At 37.2% G+C, this 18,693-nt stretch overlaps 1 pseudogene; it reads left to right on the forward strand.

Annotated features, from left to right (window-relative positions):
* LOC140522825 (uncharacterized) overlaps positions 1 to 14,938 on the forward strand; it is a 31,373-nt pseudogene extending 16,435 nt beyond the window's left edge.
* The last annotated feature ends 3,755 nt before the right edge of the window (positions 14,939 to 18,693 follow it).

Below are 18,693 nucleotides of genomic sequence, written 5' to 3' on the forward strand. Positions count from 1 at the left end.
CAACAAACCATTGCAGTTCAGGGTAAAGTACATCATTCCTCACCTGGCTTGGCTCCTGGCAAACTCTGATATGGATGTTAGTTATTGGAACATTGGTGGTTCAACACTCTGAAGGTCATAGTGTAGTCTGTTCCATCTCTAATACTCCTTCACCTAAGAGCAGGAGAGAAAAATGCAAAGACACAAAGAATAGAAAAGCCATGCTCAAGATCCTATGTCAGCCCAGGTGGGGTCATAGGCAGCTGGGAGCAAGATACTGACATCACTGTGACTCCCTTTCTCTCCCATTCCAGAACCTTATAACAGTCCTCTTGTCATTCAAACACAGCCTAGAAAAAGAAACCAAGTTGCCTACATGCAAATCTTCTGTATGAACTCCTGATCTAGCTCACTAGCCAATTTAAAAAGCACATGGTGAACCAGAAACAGTCATAGAACATGCTCCATTACACGTCCAGAAGCAAGCTCACTAATCATCCATCTGCATGCTACAAGACTGGGCTCTCATTGGCCAGTCCCCTGTTACACATAGTAAATGCTTGATAAATACTTATTCATTCATACATAGGCTACATGCTTTGTTAGTAAGAAAATAGTGGTATAGTGCAAAGATCATAGACAAGGACTTAGGAGACCTGAGTTCTAGTCCCAGCTCTGCCATTAAAGAACCTGTCTAGGTTTCTTTTTCAGAAAAAATGATAGGACCATATTAGCTGATGCCCCTTTCCAACTGTAACATTTGGTGATTCTTATTTACCTTAGAATACCAAAGCCGTTGACATGATTATTTGTTCAATGGATTATTAGATAAATTATGTATGCTCAAACTGGTGAAAAGAGAAATATAAACATATAGAGTTGGGTTACCAGATATAGTAAATGTAGAATGAACAGGATAATTATGCCATTATTGGGGTAATTACTGACTGGTCCACATTTGTATCTACTTTGGATATTGGAATAGACTCTAAACCTAACTTTTTCTTAATTAAAATGAAGTTAGAAATTTAAAATAGGATCAGAGTCATTCACCAAATTATCTCCTCTCTTCCAGAAAAATTTTAAAACTGAGTCAGTGTTTCATGAGGGAGTTGCCTGACCTAGCTATCTTCATATCAGTGGTGCACCACAATGTTAAACTGGCTAACTATGCAATAAAGTGGGTTCACAGGGAAAATTATTTTTATATGCTAATAAGAGTCTGTGCCAAGAATGCCGGAGAAGCATATTACTGCTGAAAACCAATTAGCATGAGGCTATTGGACTTAAAAAATAACAATCTACTCAAGAAGATTTTCCAACTCCAGCAATGAACCCTCACACCATTTGGGAGGCCCTGAGATTCAGAAAGACATCACTGGTTTCTATCTTCACTGGTCAAATGCTTGCCATGTAAAATGCATTATGAACCAAGTATAGGATGGTTACATTTTTACAAATTTTTTCAATGGGAATCATTAAAATTATTCAAATTAAATTTAGAATTGATAAGATGGGACCATAAACCACTCTTTAAAACTGTTAATTATAGGTTAAATTTACATTGATAAGGTAACTTCTGTCACACTCGTCTAAAGTCTGTTGAGTTGTTGTGAATTAATGTGTTCCATTCTATCTCAAGTTTACAAAGAATTATTTTCTGTTCTCAAGTTCTCTCTGCCCTTATCCTTCCACTATTGCCCTGTTTACTCTTTAATTCCAGGTGATTCCCATTGTCTACCTTCTCCAGGCTTACTCCTAAACTACTACTAAGAGCACAACTGAAGGAATTCGTGGAATGTTGCTTGCTGTTTACACCATAAATCCTTGCTATTTAACCACACACAGGTTTGCACTGCTACACAACACATTTTTAAAACCTCAGATTGACTGCCATGAATAGACTCTGTGCTTTACGCAGATGACTCTAAATCTATACACCCAGTTGACTTTGCCCCCTGCTTTACTGAGATTAAGGCAATTGTCAAGTTCCTCCATCTCACCCTGTCCCCCTTCCATAACTTCAGCTTTAAGCATTTTCTTCTTTGTTATAATCTCAGAGAATGAAGTAGTTTAAATCTTTGCAAGGTCAATCTCTCCATTTGTTTCCTTTACCTCTTTCTGTGTCCTTTAATAGCTTGCCCCTTAATCCATTCATTCCTCCTCCTCTATGTGTGTCTTTCAATCATCTTCAGTATCTCCCTACTTACAGGCTCCTACTTCACCAATTAAGAACCTGCTAAAGTCACCCCATCTTGAAGAAAGTTTCTCCTTACCCTGCCATCCTTTCAAACTATTCTTCTATATGAGAGGCTGGAACAAAATTTACTCTGCACCAGGTGAACACAAAAAAAGCAGGAGTTACAATCAAACTATCAAATAAATTTAAAAAAATTTACATCAAGCAAAACTGAGAAACGCTGTCATGTTTAAAAGGAACTGTAAATAGTCAATGTCAGTACTGAACATACATGCACCAAATGTCATAGAATCTAAATCAATAAAGAAAAAGTTATCTGAATTTCAAGAAGACACAAATGGTAGCTCAATGATTACAGATTTTAATGTTCCTCTCTCAAAGCCAGACAAATCTGACAGAAAGATAAACAAAAAGGAAATTTAAAAATTGAACAAAATATTGAAGATTTTAAAGCTAACAAGCTTACAACGTCTTCTAAATAGGAACTTTTAAGAATATACATATTTCTCAGCATATGACTCCTAAATCTACATATCCAGACCTCATCTCTCTCCTCAGCTCCAGTTTTACATAACCAGCTGCCTTCTGTATATCTTCATTTGGATGTCTCATAGAGATATCAAATTTAACATGTCCAAAATGGAATTTTTTTTCCTTCCCAGCCCTCAAAATACATCTCTCTTCCTTACTTCCCTAATACTCCCAGTCACCCAGGCTACTTCTGTAACATATTTTGTATATACCCCTTTCTCTTCTCTGACACTACCATCATCCTGGTATAGGCTCTTATCACTTCATGCCTAGACTACTGTATTAGCCTTCTGCTTGGTCCCCTGCCTTAAGCCTGTTCCCCGCCCCCCATTCCAGCGTACCCTCTACTCATCTATCTAAGCGATCTTTCTAAAGTGTTAGCCTGACCATATTATCCCTCTAGTCAGTAGTCTCCAGTATAAAGCCCTTCAAAACCTGGCACAGCCCTGCCTTTCTACTTTTCCACAATTTATTTCCCTTCATGTACTCTTCTACCCAGTAACACCGACTTCCTCCAAAACAACACTCCCTCTCCTAACTCTAGGCATTTTCACTGGCTAAGTCGCATTCTTGGCACTTTCTCCCTGCTCCTTTCCACCTTTCTACAAGTTTTCTCTAAAATCTACCTTCTACAGGAAGCTTTTCCCATTCCTCCTTAATCTTAATACCTTTCCTCTGACATTATCTCCAATTTATCCTGTATATATCTTGTTTGTATATACTTGTTTGTATGTTGTCTTTTCCATTAGATTGTGAGTTCCTTGACAGCAGGGACTGTTTTCACCTTTCTTTTTGCCCCAGAACTTAGCAGTGTATCTGAAATACAGTAAGCGCTTAAAAAATGCTTGTTGACTTGATTTACAATAAGAATATATATCAGTCACCCAGGTTCACAACCTCAAAATCATTCCCAGCTCTCCACTCTTCCTCACTACCAATATCTTATTGGTTGAGAATTGTCACGTCTACCACAATATCTCTCTTATCAATCTACTTCTCTCCATCCATCCTATAATCTTCCCAGTTTAGGACTTCATTACCTGAACTACTGCAGTCACTTCCTAATTATTCTCCCTGCATCCAATTTCTTCCCTTTCAATCCATCATCGGCAAAGCTGCCATATCAGTATCCCTAGAGCAGTGGTTTGACCAAGTCACTCCCCTGTATAAGAAGCTGCATTGTCTGTTACAATCTAGTATAAAATACAAACTCTTCTGCTTAATACTTAAAGCCCTTAACAGTCTGGATCCAGCTTATTCTTTGAGACTTATTTTACCTTACTTCCCTTCACCTACTTTACATTCCTGACAAATTAGGCTACCCTGTATATGGTATTCCATCCCCTGTTAATGTACCTTTGAATGGGTTATTCCCTGTGCCAAAAATGCTTTCCTTCACCTTCTGCTATCACTGGCTTCCTTCAAGACATTTCTAGTGCTACCACTTACTTAAGGCCTTTTCTAATTTCCACTACCACCACCCCACAGTGGTTTCCCTCATCCCTTAAAAATACTTTCTATTTACTTGGTATGTAGTTTTATTTATTTGTCTCCATATAGGTTATTCCCTCCCAGCACGATATAAGCTTCTTAAGTCATAGACTATTTAGTGTTTGCCTTTGTATCCCCAGCACTTATCGTAATGAGCAGTTATAACAGGTGGCTAATAAAAGCTTGTTGAATTGACTTGAACTTCCCCAAGTCAACAAGTTTTCCTGATAAGAGTACTCTCACCCACATAAGGGTCACCTTCAATTAAGGCCAGTTGCAACAAGTAGCAAATGACAATGCATGTCGTGGTCAGGTGGAGTACATCTCTGTGCAATAGAGAAGAACGGAAAATGAGCGGGAAAGAGGAGCGAACCTCATGATGCCATCAGCTTGAAGGCTTTTCCAGGTATAATTTTCTAGATTCATAGAAAAGTCAGTATTCTTAAAGAGAGTTTACATTTTATACTCAATAAATTCAAAGAATAAGACACATTGAAACAATCAGAATATAGAATCAGAATCAGAAGTCTATATGAGATCTCAAGTAACCTGGATAGGTGCCACACCTGGGATATAAATCATTGGTTAAATATTCCTGACATAAAAGGAGTTGGGTCATGGCTCAGAAAATAAGGCAGTTTGTTTATAGCTACAGAGAGGTTTATGATAGCAATTCAAGATAGGACTTTGCCACCAGAAATTACATAAAGATTAGCCTTAAGGAGTCCTGACTTACTGATTGATGCAGGTAATACCATGAAGTGGGGGAAACTGTGTATATCTCACTTCTAGCTGCAAAAAATTAACCTCGACTGGACATGATGAGGTAGACAGGATTGTGCACCAGAAGCTCACTATCTTTTATTTTTAAAAAAAGTGGATTCTCATATTACAAATATAAATCCCAGAATATCATTGAGAATTCAGCCAGAATTCAGAAAACAACATTGAAACTGCAGCCTCATTATAGACACAACTGTTGCCCTCAACCACCTACACATAACATTGATCCTTGTATACAGATAAACAATTTGAGTTCTGTCATCACTATATACATATATATATAAACAAATAAAAATACCTGTTTAATTTAAAATTGCTCCAAACCAAACACTGAAGATACTTTATAGCATCCTGCAGTATATTTAAGTTTTTATTGTCTTGAGTCAAACATAAACATGTTTTATATTAGTAAGTTTAGATTACTTTGTCCTTAATTGCTTCTTCTCACAGTGAGTAATATGCCTAGTGCAAATATGATCTGTTTCCTTCTCTTTTTTGATTTATATAATGTTCTTATAAAGAAAAATGGACTAATAAAGATGCCATTGAAGAGCTATTTGAAAAGGGTGAATATAACAAGTTACCAAATAATTTAAATTTGAAATTGTAAATGGATTTGATCTAAGCATGGATTTAACATTAAATGGTCATATTTTTTTGAACCAACACAATTTCATTGCAATTTTGCCTAAGGAAATTAAAATCTCATTCTCAAATTTGTTTTTTTTGTACAATCTCAGTTTCTACCTATATTTATAATGATTGTCATCACCATCACACTAATTTACATATATGGTGTACAATGAGGCTTTGGCACATGCCCAGATTACCTAATATGGAGTCATCCATGTGGAAGACACTTGGGCCCAAATACATGGGTATTCTGCACTGACCTATCACATGACTTGGAGCAACCTTTTCCCATTGACAACAGAGTTGGAACTCCCTTTAATCTGCTTAAGGGCAGCTTTTCTCTTTCTTCTTTTTCCTGTGGTGCACAGGAGTGGACTCATTTGCTCAAGGCAAGAAACACTATGTGGTAAGGGATATAGGACCTGAGGATCAATAGCTACGCCTCCAGGACATAGGGACCCAAGAAATAAGTTTGAGATTTTGATCTGTTTCATTTGTCCTTTTCAGTTCTAACCTCTTTCCTAAAGCCCATTGGTATAGGGCACTTTCCTTATTGGTAGAGATGAATACCCTGCCCTACATGAGAGGAAAGGCAGAGGTGGTGAAAGACAAAAGCTTCAGTTCTTGGCCATGCCCCTTATTCAAGTTGGAGTCCTTCAAGACTCAAGGTCAGTTCCGTATAAGTCCCCCATCAAGACTCTTCAATTCTCCTAGGGAGAACTAGGTGGTATGGTGGATGAAGCTTCTGTATATTTAAAGTAAATATTCTTTTGTGAAAGTTATTCTACTATATATGACTAAACTGGGGAAATACAATCCATGGAGGCCCTTGCCAATGGCAGAGAAGGGGGACCATCTCTCCCTACCCTAAGTAGGTAGGAATGGAATGTATTAAACCTGGTCCTCAGATGGTTAGACAATGTTAAAATGCTTTAAAGCCTGAAAAAGCACTTTAAGTGATCATTTCATTTGATCTCAATAATCCTGTAAGGCAGTTGTTATTATCACCCTTATTTTATAGAAGAGGAAACTGAGGCTCAGGCTTACCCCAGGTCACACAACTTGTACATGTCTAAGAAAGGGTTTGAACCCAGGACTTCCTGACTCCAAGACCTTTGTTCAATTTGTTATAAATGCTACCTTTCTCAGAGACTGCATATATACTCCCTACCTCTACCATGCTTACACCTCCGGTGGCGTAACAGAGTAACCTAACTTCTGGAAGTCATTCCAAACTGAAAAGGCTAATAAATATGTCACAAATATACACTGTGACTATGCCCCAAAAATCAGCCTGGCAATAATTAAGGAGACTTGTTGCCATATTGGCCTTAGGTTCATAAAACCCTTTTTAGCCATAGCAACTCAATGACCACCTGCAAAGTCATAGAGGGATTGCAACATACACTGTTAGAGGGTGTGCCACACCAATTAAATCAAAGATCCTTGAAATTTTGAAATAGATACACATCAAGAAAAGGAGCTGACACCTATCTGGGGATGAAAATTGTTCTTGACAATGTGCAATAGCTAATAATAAAGGCACTTTGTAAACCTCTCAACAAAATGATATAGAAAACTGGATTTTGGGCAATGTCACATAAATATGGAAAATGCACTTACTTTCACTCATATTGCTTTAAGGTTATTCAAAAGCTGAAACCCCTAGAGAAAAAAAAAGAATGCATTAAATATGGTTTTTAAAATCTGTATTCATAAGCTACAATGACAGCTCTGTATAGAACTGTCAGGGTCTCAAAGATGCTAATAAAAATTCCTTATTATTACAGTTTTCTAAACACTGCTAAAGTTTTCTGGAAGGTTCACATAGGTTTTCTTTCCTAGAGGGTCATTTTGGATAGAATTATCATCAAGTTTTCTTTTAAAAATTATTATTATATATTTCTTTTCACATTGCCTAGATTTATCCCAGTGTCCTTCACCCTGCTTCTCTCAAAGAGCCATCCCATGTAACAAATAATTTTTTAAAGAAAAAAAGGAAAAAGGAATAATAGAAAAAAACAGCAAAATTAATCTAAAAAGTATGAAAATATTAGCAAGTTTTCACCACTATGAACCTCTAATGTCAATAAAGGAGTATGGGAAGGTGTCTTCTCATGTCTCTTCTTTGAGGCTATGTTTGCTCTTTGCAATTCACTGTCAATTGTTTTGTAACTGTTCTTTCTGTTTACATTATTGTACCCACTGTGTACATTATTTCTTCACTGTGCTTACTCTTTACTTACTTCATATGTCTTCCCTCTGCTTCTCCCTATTCATCATATTTGTGATAATATTTCATTACACTAATTTACCACAATTTGTTTAGTTATTCCCCAGGTGATGGGCATCTACTTCATCATTAAGCCATCATAAGGAGATAGGCCATAACATATTTCAAAGTTTTTATAAATTCCCTTTGGCAAGAAAACCTTTATAGACCAGAAATTGGAGGGAGAATCCTACATTTTTTTTTAAAGTGGGACAGCCAAATGGCACAGTGGATAGATTTCTGGGCCTCATATCAGGAAGACCCTAATTCAAATCCAGCTTCAGACATTTACTAGCTGTGTGACCCTGGGCAAGTCACTGGGGAAATACAATCCATGGAGGCCCTTGCCAATGGCAGAGAAGGGGGACCATCTCTCTCTACCCTAAGTAGGTAGGAATGGAATGTATTAAACCTGGTCCTCAGATGGTTGGACCAGAGTCCACCAATGTTAAAATGCTTTAAAGCCTGAAAAAGCACTTTATGTGATCATTTCATTTGATCCTCTCAATAATCCTGGGAATAATAAACCACCTACCTTACAGAATTGTTGTGAGGATCAAATGAGATAATAATGGTAAAGGACTTACTCAATGCCTCACATAGAGTAAGTGTTCAGGCTATATATATGTTTTGTTGTTCAAGTATCTTCAATCATGTCTGACTCTTCATGATCCATTTTGGGATTTTATTGGCAGAAATACTGGAGTGGTTTGCCATGTCCTTCTCCAGCTTATTTTACAGATGAGGAAACTGAGGGAAACAAGGTTAAGTGACTTACCTAGGGTCAAACAGCTAGTAAGTTTCTGAAACCAGATTTGAACTCCGGAAGAAAAGTCTTCCAAATTCTAGGCCTGGCACTCTATCTGCTGTGCCACCCAACTGCCCCTATAAAATTTTAGTTATTATTATCAGCAGCCCTCTAGCAGCAATGGATACCAGTGTTGTCAGTTTTTATCAACTAATCTTTAAGTAGACTATGTTGAGCTATGCATAGTGCAGTATTGTGATAGAAGTAATGACTGTTGTTTGTCCTTCCTTCTCAAGGAGGGCAATGACATCAGAAGGGTAATGTCATGACTTACAAGTGAATTGGGTTTAAGTGAGGCATGGCTGTACCAAATCACTGGCCTCAGTCTTTCCTCTAGAGCCCTCAGGGTCCAGGGGCAAGATACAGATCAGGCCAGCTGGCAATGGCCCTGGATGCAGGGGGAGACGACCTTTTTAAGCTAAGGTCTTTCTCAGGTCTCAGTTTATTGAAGGCTGCATCCATTCGGTGATTAAGGCTAGGTCAGAAATGAGGCAAATCCCTGCTCCCATCAGGTTAGGTTAATTTTTCCTTGAAAATTATTAAGATCATCCCTGAGACTTGGTTGGATTAGGAGACTAAAGGTTCAGACTATTCATATCATTTCTTGATCATCTGAGTTCAAAACAGATGCAAGGAGCTCCAAATGCCCTCTCTGATGCTTACCTGGTAGATCACACTGAGTAATTCAAGAGGACTTTGTTCAGTTGAATCAGCTTGCAATATCTTCAATGCCTATTCTTAGCAAATATTCTCCTTCTGTGGTTAAGTAAATACCGTTATGTTAATTGTTGAATAACCTAGGAATGTCTCATTTTGTTCCAATTTTGAATCTAAACATACAAAGTACTGGCCCAACCCAGGTCCAAACCAGAGCATATGACTTGTAATAAAATTCTTTTTTTTGAAGAGTATTTTATTTTTTCCAATTATATGTAAAGACAATTATTAACATTAATTTTTAAATAAAATTTTGAGTTCCAAATTTTTTTCTTCCTTCCTTCCTTCTCCTTTCCTCCCTAAGATAATAAGTGATTTGATATAGGTTATGTATGTGCAGTCATGCAAAATATATTTCCATATTGTGTGTGTGTTCATCCTTCGTTGCCTAAGAAGACCATGCCATCAGAGAAATGATGACATGACTTGCACTTGACTTTGTTTTGAGTGAGGGAGGGCTGTGCAGGTCACCAGCCTCACTTCTCCTCCAGAATCATCTGAATCCAGTGACCAGATATTCATCAGGATGACTGGAGATGACCCAGGATGAGGCAATTGGGGTTAAGTGACTTGCCCAAGGTCACACAGCTAGTGAGGGTCAAGTGTCCGAGGTGAAATTTGAACTCAGGTCCTCCTGACTCCTGCACTGGCATTCTATCCACTGCACCTAGCTGCCCCATTTCCATATTAATTTTATTGTGAAAAAAGAAACAGAACAAAGGGGGAAAAAACTATGAAAAAAATAAAACAAATGAAAATAGTATATTTTGAGCTGTATTGACTCCATCAGTTCTTTCTCTGGATGTAGGTAACATTTTCCATTATTAGTTTTTTGTTATTGTCTATGGCTGAAGATAGCTAAGTCATTTATAGTTATCATCACACGATGTTGCTGTTATTATGTACAATATTCTCCTGGATCTGCTCATTTAACCTTTGCATCAGTTTATGTAAGTCTTTCCAGGTTTTTCTGAAATCATCCTGCTTGTCATTTCTTATAGCACAATCATATTCCATTACATTCATATACCATAATTTGTTCAGTCATTCCCCAATTGAAGAGAATCCCCTCAATTTCCGATTCTTTGCCACCAGAAAAAGAGCTGCTATAAATATTTTTGTACATTAAGTCCTTTTCCCATTTTTATGATCTCTTTGGGATATCGACCTAGTAGTGGTATCACTAGATCAAAGAGTATGCAGTTTGATTGTCCTTTGGGCGTAGTTATAATTTGCTCTTCAGAATGGTTGGATCAGTTCACAACTCTACCAACAGTCCATTAGAGTTCCAAATCATCAGGACCTTTCTCTGAAGTCCCTTCCAACTTGGAAATTATATGATTCTATGACAAGAGAAGTTAGTTGATTTCCTTATATCTCAGTTTTTAAATTAAATGGAGTCTCACAGAATCTTGAACTCCTGTTTATGGGCATAGAAGACCAGAGTTAAGAAATTTTCTATCAGTTGCTGAGGAAAATGAGCTACTTTCTATCAGCTACTGAGGGAAAATGGAAAATGAGTAATGGATCCTAGGTCCTTTTCTTCATATGAAATTCTCAATAGATTGTTCATAGTCTGATTGTGTTTATAGAAAGAACAGCACCAAACTACAGCTAGTTCCTGATTAGTACAAATAATGAATCCTAGGAAATGGTCACATTATTTGAATTTGTGCTGTATATTTCCATTTAGTTAGAATCAATGGCCACATATTACATAATTATAATTTCTAATCATGTGAATTTGAATTCACATGCCCCCCCTCCCCCCACACACAATTTTTTATGCTTTGAGGAAATGATAGAAATATATACTGGACTTTTGATATCACTGAAAATAGGGAACTTGGAGAGAAGTAACCCTCTACTAATGAAGATCTGTGCTTTCTTGTCAATTTAGTCTTTCTTGTCTAGAGCACTAAGAGGCAAAGTAACTTTCCCAGAGTCATACGGCCAGTATTTGTCAGAGGCAAGACTTGAACCCAAATCTACTTGGCTTCTTTTATTCAGTCAATAAGCATTTGTCAAATGTCTATATATGCCAGATTGGTTCTCTCTCCAGTATACTATTGTGACATTTAAAAACTTTGAGAGACATAGTTTCTGGGTAGTTTAATATTTTTATTAATAAGACTAGCATGTTTATTAATAAAAATAGGTCAGGGCCACACTTGAATGCCAAAGACCCTCTCATGGCAACAGGCTCACAGTTTATACACCCTTGAAAAAGCAGGTGTTCCTGAAGGTAGCAATCAACTCTGATTGGTTAACAACTGATGAGAGAAGGAATATTATTAACAGGAGATGGGCTATATTACAATGAGGATCTTGAGGTACCTGACACTGAACACCTAAATCTCAGTCAAAGAGACATCATTTTCCATATCACCTCTCTGACAAAAAGGAGTATCCATATTTTCCCAGCCCCATCCAAGTAAATGAACAAACAAACAAAAAAAAAAGTAGGAATCCAGTCTAAACTTAAGAATTTCTTTTACTTTCTGATTCGATCTTAGCCTAGGTAAGTCTTTGAGAAAAATTTTCAACACTGGTGGATTTCGGAAGCAGAGGAAGTAGAAAAGGGAAAAAACCTTGGCTCTAATTCAATAACTAGTTATTAATATATGAAAGAAATAATAATTTCTCTCAGTCCACTATTCTATGCTGCCTCTGGGGGGGAGGAATAAATAAAATATAATAAAAATAATCAAAACTTAATAAATTTAATATTATAGAATCACCTAAATATTTTAGTAGGGACTTCATTTTTTTTTAATAAAAATTAAAATTATTACCTTGCTACAGAATTTTAGTTGGAAGCGTTATCAGAAGCCATAGGATCCAATCCACACCCAAACAAAGTTTCCTTACACTTTATACCCAGGTGTTCATATAGCCTCTGTTCTGCTGGAAGCCCTCTAGGGAGGGAGACCCCACTACCTGGAGGAGCAGCCACTCATCTTGATAAGAAAGTTTCCTTTATGCCAAGCCTAAATTTGCTTCTTTGCAAATTTGAGTCAAGGTCCTAGGAGCAAAGCAGATCAAGGAAAACTTACTTCTACAGGATAGTCTTTCAAAGTCTGAAGGGCAGCTATATCATTTCTTTCAAGTTTTCTCCTCTTCTTTCTAAACACCTTCATTACCTTCAACAAATTCTCATATTGCAAGTAGGTGATACACAGCCAGAGGGCTAGACTTGGAGTTAGGAAGACCTGAATTCCAATCCAGCCTCAAACACTTATTAAATTGTGTGTCCCTGGGGAAGACGCTTAACCACCCTTGTGTCTCAGTTTTCTCATCTGCAAAATGGCTATCATAATGACATCTACCTCACAGCGTAGTTGTGAGGATAAAAATGAGATATTTGTAAACTACTTTAGAAACCTTAAAGTGCTATCTAAATGATATCTATTATTATTGTATAGCATGAATTCTAATTCTAAGCCATTTACCTTCCAAATCACCCTTCTCCCAATTCCCCAACTTCACAGTTTGGGTCATAAAATGTAGCGCCTACATTTCAAAAAAAAGATATCCTTTTCTTTTTAAACTATTTGTTCATAAAAATTATACGTTTACAGGCGCTTCGTGAGCTATTCGCCGTCATGTCTCCAGCCACGGAGCTTCCTTAGAAAGTCCATCGAGGACAACGGCCGACCGACAACGGGAAGACAATCTACAGCGTCGGGGTGAGAAAGCTCCAGGGATACATATGCGTCAAGACCCAAGCTGCCTCAGGTGGTCTCAGTCACCAACTGCTAAAAATATGGAAAGGGCTTTTCAAATCTATGTGGACGAGGGACAAACCTCTCTCCTACAGGAGAAACTTGGACATCCAATTTCCCAGCTCATTTATGTTTTTCGGAACCCAGAAACTCAGCACCTGTTTGTTCAGACTTTTTGGCAAGCCATGAACCAACCATGAGTACACTGGAATAGACAGATTGCGCCTGGATAAATTCTACAAGGTAATGCGCTGGCTTCTGAACCAATCCTTTGAGGTATTCAAAAGAAATGGATGGGAGAAAGTCAGGTTGAACTATACTTCTGGATATCCTAATGAAAGAAATTTTGCACCCAGTCAAGTACCTTGTGCAGTCAAATCCCATTTTATTGACATATACTTGGGAGAACTGACGAAAGTAGGAGCAAAAGAACTTACTGTAGATCAAAACCTGAAGTTTATGGTTCCACTCTGAAAAATTGTAGCTAGGACAAAGGATTCTACTTCCCTATATTCTATAGTCGGAGGTATCTTTGAAGCTACTTTGGAAAAATAAGATTACCCAAGAAGCAAAAGAAAGAAAAGTGACGATTCCTCCTCAAGCAAAAGTGGAAAAACAGCATGATGGCATGGGACAATAGGGCTTGTCTTTTAGTTTAACTATGAGGAAATTAATGATAGATTGTTTGAAATGTTCAGCAGGCAAAGCACTCCCTCCTTGAATAGGAAGCATCTCTACAAACTGGTCAGAAGTTCCAGAGCCTTCAAGATGGCCTTCCTCAGCATAAAAAAATGAATAGTAATAGGCTTTAGCAAAAGACTTGTTTGCCAAAATTGAAACTGCAAAAAGAGAAAGGAGGAAAAGATGAAAGGGAGAATATGGAGACAGCTGTGACTTTTGAGAAAGATAGGTCAAATACTACAAAGAGAAAGAATATGAGTTAAAAGAAGAATACGAGTGCTGATTCTTCTTTTCCATGTGAGATAGGCATGTCTGATATAGCTATTCCCCTAAATCTTCAAAACAAAAGCTCAAGGGGAGTATGTAAAAGAAAAAAGGGTCAAGGACCAAAAGTCAGAGAAGTAACAGATGGCTTCCAGGAGCCAAATAAAAATGATAAAAGAGAGACCCAAAAGAATGGGAGAATAAAAAAAAAAAAAAAGATTGACAGACCTTGAAGTGATGCCAGCTATTGGCAAAAGCAGGAAAAAGGATGAGAAAAAAGATAAGAAGATCAAGACCAGGGAAGAGCAAATGAAAAAGTTGTACACCACACTTTCGAAGGCTTATACAGAAACTCCTGCTGTGAAAGGATTGCCGACACTTCTACTACTTCCCCAAAGCCAGACAAGTAAAGACCTAGGAACCCCTAAATTGGTCACAAAGCAAAAGAAGCAAGTTTTCAATGGAAGCAACTACACTGCTCCCCAGGTAGCCTCAAAGGTTTCTTCAGAAATAGTTAATCTGACAGAGTTGCAGTTAAGTAGAACCAGTGACCTAGAGATAGTCTCAGGCTATAGATACCACTAGAATGATAAAAAAAGAAGCATAAATGGGTTAGTAGAAATAATTTTATTCCTCCCCAACAAGATAAGGCCAAGTTATCCAAGAGGAAATTGGCAAAGAGTACAGAAAATCCAACAGATTGTGATTTTCTTCCCCCTCCAAAACAGCCAGACAGGAGTGTCAGTAAATCAACAACTTCCTTAAAGAGGAAAAATACATGGTCTCTATGACCAAGGATACTTTTCAGACCTTCAGGTAGAAGAGTGAAAAGAAACACAAGGAAGGATTTTTAATGATTTCTAAGTGTTAGGACTGGTTTTCTGGGTGATCTTTGAGGATTCCAACTTCCAAAAAAGAGTAGTTAGAAGAAATATTTTCTGTCAGAAGGCAAATGAGCATTCCAGGATGTTATTGGCAAGGAATCACATTAAAAATATCATTATTTTTTATCAACAATAAAAACTGAGTTGTGGTGCAAGAACCAGTTCAGAAGCATGCTTTCTTTTTATTTGTTCAAGGACCCAGCGAAGAAAATTTATAGTGTTGGAAATAAATTGAAAGAAAGACCTCTAATGAAAATGGCTGTAGAAGGGATCAGACCTTGAAAACATGAATCTTTTGACCAAGGTCTTTCTATATTTCATAAAATATTTATGCTTACTAATTGGGATTAGCTTATGAAATATGTCCTGAGTTTCTTGCAACTGTGAGTCACTTTTTTTCTTTTTTTATGTCAATAATATTTTGTTTTTTCCAATTGCATGTGGAGACAGTTTTCGACATTCATCTTTTTTTTAGGATTTTGAATTCCAGGTTTTTCTCGCTCCATCCATCCCCTCCCCAAAATGACAATTTGATATATATTGTACGTGTGCAATTATGTTGAGCATGTTTTCACATTGGTCATGTTGTGAAAGAAGAAATGAAACAAAAGGAAAAACACACGCACACACACACAGAAAGTGAAGATTCCATGTTTTAGTCTGTGTTCGGACTCCATCAGTTCTTTCTGTGAGTCACTTTCAAAGATTAAAATTGTATGGTGAGCCTGGAGAAGGAAAAGAACTCTACATTTTCTTTCAATTTTTACTTTCCCAAAAAGAAAAGAAGAAATATTCAAGTTTATATTTATATATTCCAGGATAGATGATGATCTTATTACTAAATAGGTGAAAACTTGAAGGACCCTTTTGGGCAGTGACACAAACAAAACTAATGAACATTGGTTAAAAGAGATACATAAAAATAAATGAAAGATACACACATGCACATGCACTCAGTGCAAAAGATTAAAAATCAGGGCAATGAGGTAGTGACACTATTTATAAGTAGGAAATTTAGTGAAAGCTGAGGCACAAATATATAACTAGACTATTGGGTATTCTGCATACCCTGTTACTTTAACACCCATAATTATTGAGTAACAAGACAAGTTCAGGCACAAAAAAGAATGAGTTATATATACTTATAAATATATAAACATTTATATGACTTAATTCCCATATTCCTGGAGTGTGAATGAAAATTCACATTCAGAACACTAACTTGAGGATTTTTTTTAAAGACACACTGTCACCATAGGCCTTTGGGAATTGAAGAGAACAGAAATAGCTATCAAGCTAGCTGTCAAGTTAGAAAGTTGTTGTTCATATCTTTGATTTTTCAGAAACTTAATTTTTTTTCCCTAGGAGGAAACTGAGATACCAATGGTAACTCTAAGCGGAAAAAGGAATGACTGAATTAATTAATTAATTAATGAAGCATTTATTTACACTTGCTAAGTGCAAAGGACCAGGCTAAGCAGGGGAAATACAGATTAAAAAAAGGTAAGACAATCCCTGCCCTCAAGTAGGTCACATCTTAATGATGGAGATAATATATATGCTAAATTTCAGCTGTAAGTCAGATGGATGTAAGTCCATAGTTATGCAACAGCAAAGCAGATGTTAATGCCTCTTCTTTAATGTCATTTGCACTGACAAAATCATATCAGTTTCCTATTCTGAATCAGGTCCAGATTAGTGTGACTTGAATTTCCATAAAGTGGTCACATATATTTGAATTTGTACTATTTGAAGTCCTAATTATGTAAAATATGGTAATTGGTTGCCCAATAAAGATATGCATTGTGAATTCAAATTTATGGGATTCATTATTCACACTAATCAGAACCTAGCTGTATTTGACAGTGCCAAAAATTTTCTTTTTTAAGTCTTTAGTAGGTATGGCTGTAAGAAGGGGAAAAAAAATAAACATTTGTTAAGCACCAAGTATATGCCAGATACTATGTTTAGGTCTTTACAAATATGACCTCATTTAATCCTCACAACAACCCTGAGACATGAGTACTATTATTATCCTCATTTTACAGTTGAAGAAAATGAGGCAGATAGAGATTAAGTGGCTTGCCTAGGGTCACAACAGTTACTATGTCTGGGATCAGATCAGAACTTAGCTCCTCCTGACTCCAAGTTCAGTGCTGTCCATTGTATCACCTAGTTGCCTTCTACAGGAACAGTTGCTAGGCTGCATCTCCACAGGGGTTGCTTCCCAAGACAATGTCTTGGGGTCCTGAACTAGAAGCACTGCTGTTCCAAAGGTTCTTAGGTCTAGGACTTTCTCCATCAGATCTGAGGGAGAGTTGGTGCTCAAGATGGTGGTAGTGATGGACTTTCCAGGTACATGCTGCCTCCTATCTCTCCCCTAGATTGCCTTGCTGCTTCAGTTAGGCAAGCTTGGCTGCCGTGTGTGTATGTGTGTGTGTGTGTGTGTGTGTGCTTGTGTGTGTTTCTATATGTCAATAGGTTGGGATGACTGGTCCCTTCTCCTTAGGATCTGAAGGTAAGCTTTGAATTTTAAGCTGAATTAAATGTTTTGGAAACAAGTTGGTATGCAGAAATTTTGTACTAAAGAGTGCACAAAAGCAGTTATTTTTTTCTCCCTTTTTCCATCAATATTGCTAGCTGACTGAATTTTCAGTCAGCATCAGACCAGCCAGTATTGCTTTTAAGTAATTATCATACCATATCTGACTTCCCTGATGCTGACTGACAGCTCAATCAGACAGTAATAAAAGTGGAAGTTCTAGAGGATCCTGGAAGCATAAGATTATCTGAATTATTCTTCCTTTCAAAGGGAGAATAACACAGCCACAATTCATATTTATATATCACTTTAACATTTACATTCACTTTCCCTATAATGACTTTGTGAAGCAGATGAAGAAAAGTCATCCTTCCCCCTCCCCCCACCCTACATACATATTTTACAGATGTGGAAACTGAGACTCAGAAAGATTACAGGATTATGATTTCAGTTAAAGTGCTTCCTTACCTCAAGTCTATCATTCTTTACTATGCAGGCAAAAAGATTCATTGCTATTCTGAAAATGACAGGGCAACACTGCTGAAACCTCAGGCTTTTTCTTAGTGTTTCCTTCCCCAAGATGCTTTAAGTAGTTATAAAGGATGGAGAATACTGGCAGCTGGGGGTCAGATATACCTAAAGACAGTAAGGCTACCAATGCTACAACATCCTTCCCGGATGTCACAGAATGATCATGACAGTTTAGAATTCTAGTCAACACTAGAGTAATTCAAAATTGGATGCAAAGTATTCCCAAGACAACTTATGGTTACCTGTAGACCAACCTATGACATTTTTTCAAAGTAGAAAAGGAAGATATTTTGCTAAACGTTATTTTCCAGATATATACCTAGGTAAAAATCTCTTTCCTCTGCTACCCCTTCCCATATCCTCATCTCAATCCACGTTAACCCCATCATTCTCTAGGGCTTATCATCATTCAATGACCCTTTCCCCTCTACCTTAAGGAAATAATGTTTTTTGTTAACATCAAGTTAACAGTTGAATTCAATGAATTCACTCATACTTGAACCTCTTACGCTTCTTCCATCAAGTACTAACTAAACTTTGACTTTCTCCTTGAGACATCTCATCCCATGCCACTCTTTCCAATACTTGCCAATCCTCTCATGTCCTGCAATACTTAACAACTCCCAGTTCCAGGATGTTAGTACTAAGGCCA

Source organism: Notamacropus eugenii, chromosome 2 (assembly GCF_028372415.1).
Source record: "Notamacropus eugenii isolate mMacEug1 chromosome 2, mMacEug1.pri_v2, whole genome shotgun sequence".
NCBI classification, from domain to species: domain Eukaryota; kingdom Metazoa; phylum Chordata; class Mammalia; order Diprotodontia; family Macropodidae; genus Notamacropus; species Notamacropus eugenii.